This window comes from Betta splendens, chromosome 13 (genome assembly GCF_900634795.4).
Source record: "Betta splendens chromosome 13, fBetSpl5.4, whole genome shotgun sequence".
Classification (NCBI taxonomy): Eukaryota; Metazoa; Chordata; class Actinopteri; order Anabantiformes; family Osphronemidae; genus Betta; species Betta splendens.
In genome coordinates, this window is record NC_040893.2 from 8148988 (window position 1) to 8153422 (window position 4435).

General features: G+C 51.9%; 1 long non-coding RNA gene across 1 annotated transcript; it reads right to left on the reverse strand.

Moving 5' to 3' along the window:
- Positions 1-2581: 2581 nt before the first annotated feature.
- LOC129605009 (uncharacterized) lies at positions 2582-3660 on the reverse strand. Its single transcript, XR_008696469.1, has 2 exons — positions 3144-3660; positions 2582-2725 (listed from the first exon to the last, which is right to left on the reverse strand). It is a non-coding gene; the product is annotated as an uncharacterized LOC129605009 (long non-coding RNA).
- Positions 3661-4435: the final 775 nt, after the last annotated feature.

Consider the following 4435-nt stretch of genomic DNA (forward strand, 5'->3'; position numbering starts at 1 on the left):
AGAAGGATTTCGAAGGTGTTTCAAAGGCGGGGTCCGGCACCGCGAGGCCGGGGGGGCAGAGGAGCCGCATTGGCTGGGCCGGGTTGATGGCTGTGGTTAAATGATGCTGGCACGCAGAAGGATTGCTTTGGGAAGTTGTCATCCATCATGATTTTGGAATGACTCAAAGCAGCGCTCTGCTTTTGGGGTTATGGTCTGGGATGCTTGATTGATGCGAGGTGTGTTGGAGGGAGGACTAGCACAGTGACTGTGTGTATTTGTGGGTGATCTGTACACCTCTGGAGCAGTTTAATTTCTCCTTCTCTTTATTACGCTTGGGTAAAAATAAAAGGAATGTGAGTCCGAATCAGCCGTTGGCCATCGCTGTAACATTTTTGAATCCTCCCATTTTGTAGACGCAGCCCTTTAAGCCGAAGCATTTTGTTCGCCTTTGCCTTTCTCCCGCTTCTCTCTTCCAGGAAGTCTCACTAAAGTTAATTCTTCAATTAGCGTGATCCCAATATTCAGGAGAGATCGTGGAGAGGTGCCCTGCTAATCAATGTCCAATTAGCAGCGCTGCATGGGCAGCAAAGAAGAGGATAACGGCTGTGGTCATTTTGGAGAACGGCAGGTTGGGGTGGGGCCCGGAGCTGAGGGTAAAGTGGGTGTAAGTGGGTGGAGGTGAGGAGGGGGCAAGGGGGTAAGGAGGTGGGGTGTAGATGTTAGATGCTCAATCACGCTGTGTAAGGACAGTGTAATTAATCCATTGAAGATGTCTGATTGCAGATGACTTTGGGAAAACCAGAGTGGTGGCCAGGCCTGAGGGGGGGGGGGGGGGGGGGGGGGGGGGGGGGGGGGTAAAGGGGGTGTACAAGATGGATGGAGGGATGCGGGGAAAGGAGGAGTGGAAGGGCAAACAGAGGGAGGGAGGGAGATTAATTGAGACAAGGGAGATACACTACCTTTTAAATGAGAAGGATGAGTTTGGGTGACAACGCTGCGGAAGCGGAGAAAGAAAGAAACAGAAAGAAGTGATCACGCCGGGGTTAAGTCGGCTCATTACTCACCGCAGTGTGGGAATAAAGACCTGCACCAGACGCCGCATGTATGAAAGGCGAGGAAGTCGTCGGCTAACTGCTCTCTGAGCCTCCTCCTGGTAAAACCTCCTCCTGCGAGACCGCTGCGTGCGCCGCTCCAATGCTAATATGCTTTTAAGCCACTATTAGCTGCCAGAGTTTTGCTTTTATTTAATGGACTATTAATTTGTTTGAATGCATTTTGTCTCGGTGGCTGCGGCGCGGCGCTGCCCGGGCTTTAGCTCGGCTCCTAAAGAGCGCGTGATTTACTTACCCGCAGCTACTGTACGTGGAGACTCGGGCTCTCTGGGCTAATTAAATTTGATAAAGCGGCGCAATCACGGGCGTATAATGGCAAAGTACTTGTTCCGGTGACACGGTGACTGCGTTCCGTCTGGATCGTCGCCGTCACTCCGAGCTGTGCCGCTCTCGCACGCGCCGCCGCAAAACGCTGACAAAAGTTGAATTCTCTGAATGTTTGGCCTCTTTCATGGCAGAGGGAGCAGGCGGGATCCTGACAAGTGGAAAAAAGCACTTTGGGTCTCTCGACACTTCAAGTCAAATGGGTGCCTACACCTGTACAAACAGCTCAGTCTGCAAGCAGCAGGACAATGACGCCTGTTTGTTGTTCTGGCTCGGCACTGTATTTTTTATTTGTGACTTCTGTTCTAGAAAGAAGCTGTGAGTGAATTCACTTCCAGTCGGTGAGCGAGTCCCTTGCTCTGGTTTTTAACTTTATTACAGTAAGCAACTATCATTCATTCATTTTGTGGGAACAATGAGTTCCCACAAAATGAATTGAGTCCTTCTGCTTCCGTTCAACAGATAAAAAATACAGGTCAGGTGAGTGACTGGGTTGGTCACCATTAAAAATAATCCACCAACTGCTCAAAATATAGCTTTGTTCTCTGTATGTTTGTAAATGCTGCCCTGACGTCTGATGACGTCCGAGCTCCAGACAAACTGCTGAAGGTCGGAGCTCAAACCTACAGTAATTTCAAATCCAGTTCTGACCAAAACGATGTAGTGACTTTGTCCACGTGGCAAACGTAAGGCAAGTGAATGCACAAGTTCAGAGGTCAATGGTTTCATTTCAAATTGCACCACCAGCGTTAAAAAAGATGAAATGAAACGTTAGGATCCGGCCGCACGCGCTTCTCCTCTTCATCTATCCGTTTACATCAGGAAACACGTTAAATAATTGATGCAAAATGCAAACTTTAATACATGCAATGAATTATTAAAAATGAACATTGCACTACTAAACGGATTGCTCAGCATTTGTTGTTGTTTATTGGAATCGCCGTGGCAACAAAGGGTGGGTGATGGGCTTCCTGTAAGACCACCCTGCGTGACTGTATTCACGCCGGAGTGATGAAATTGTCATTTTAAACCCGGAGTTCAGACTAAGCCACGTTCTGAGTGTGACATTTACTATTTTAATGGACTGATCCAACAGGGTGATTACAACAGAAGTGAACCGTCGGTGCGAGCGCAGAATGCTTGTATTAATATGGACGCGTGCATTCACTGGGTTTATCTTTACTGAGAAATAAATCTGTCATGTCCATTTACAGAACATGCAAAATGCTCCGTTTCCCTCCTGGCTCCAGTTGGTTTCCAGCCTTCAGCGTGTCGTCTAAAGGGAGAACTGGGGCATAGACGAGGTTCTGAATGGGAAGAGAAAAAAAAAAAACAACAATGTGAAGAGGAAGCGGGCGAAATAGAAATTAGCGGAGGGAAAGATAAAGTGAAAGATGACAGCCTCAGATGGAGTGATAGGGAGATACGAGACGACTGCAGAGGAAAATGGTCCAGAGCGGGGAAAAACACTGACAGGCAGTGGCAGAGCGGCGGGAGGAGTGTAACAGACAGAGCCGGGGCGAAGCGAGGGGGAGAGAGAGAGACGGGCAGAGACAGACAGAGCGAGAGATAGACAGTGACAGAGCGAGAGATAGACGAGCCGTGTGAGGATGCAGAGAGTGTCCCCCTCTCTCGGCTGCTGCCAGAGGCAAACAGACAGCCTCTCTGCTGGTGGAATGCTAATGCAACAAGCTGCTCCCCTCTTGTCTTCCCTCCCGTCTTTACCTTTCTTCTTCTTTAACTCTCCGCCGCGCAGAAAGTTTAGAACTACACGCGCGCGAGAGCAGACTTTGATAATGAGGCTCTTTCGAATTATCTGTGTTGTTTTCGGCGCATCGGGCGCAGTAAACGTCTTCTTTTCCCTCCCGCGAGCGAGCGCCGCGTTGTTCTGTGGCCTCTCGCCGTCCGCCGACATCGTGTTTGTCTGCAGCGCCGTTGCCACGGCAACGGCGGTGTCGGGGGCCAAGCGCGGGTCGCGCGGCCCGACCTTCCCGCGTCTGTGTCGCGGCCGGCTGACCTCTGACCCCCGGCTCTGAGCCGCCGACACAAAGCGGTGGTTCGGCGGTGATAAACGTCCGCCGGGCCGCGGCGAGTCCTCCCTCCGTCATTTCACACGTTCACGCGTTCACGCCAGTAGAGACAATGGTCATTTTTCCTCCCGGACTCCGCCACATTTCACCCGCCGCGGTGACAGTCATCAGTTCTCAACTTCAGACAGGACGTAACCTTGAGTGGAGCGAGTCGGCTCCACCCCCCCCCCCCCCCCCCCCGGGCTGTCTCCCTGCCCGTGCGCTGGTCTGTCGGCGCGGGGATGGCGGCTCCTGAGAAACGGTGGCACGCTCTGAAGTGTGATCCATTTAGATAGCGGCAAGGTTCTGTGCCCGCGTGCTCGCGAGCAACACACACACGCGCAGGTGTGAGGCAGACGGCGGCGCAAAGAGGCAGGAACGGATCTCTGTTCTCTCTCTCTCATGCATGTGTGTACACACACACACACACACACACACACACACACACACACACACACACACACGTCTCTTGACACACACTTGACAAGTCATCTTAGATAATGTTGAGTGACAGGTGGGGAGTGTTGACTACTAGTGTGTGTAGGACAGATATCGGCACCTTATGATTATTGTGTAGTGTGCATTTAATCAGATTTGTATTATTTACGTCCTAAATAACCGGAGCCCGTTTCCGACAGGCGCGGAGCCGGATCCCGCTTTTTTTCTGCTCCGTCGCGGGTTCGTCTCCGACTGCCTGGCTTCCTCCCTCCCTGTGTTTCACGCCGCTGGTTAATTTCCCTGCCACCTCCCTCTATCTCGGCTCAAACGTATTACACTGCCTCCGTCATCTGCTGAGGATCTTGTCAGTTTCGTAGCGGCAGATGTATGTTCACGCTGCATTTTGAGGACGGGGGCCTGGTAGACGCGCTCTCCCCCGTCCCTCCCCCGCCCTCCCCCGCCCCGTTCATCCCCAGGCCTCCCCGTGCTCCATTCCTCTGTTTTCTTATC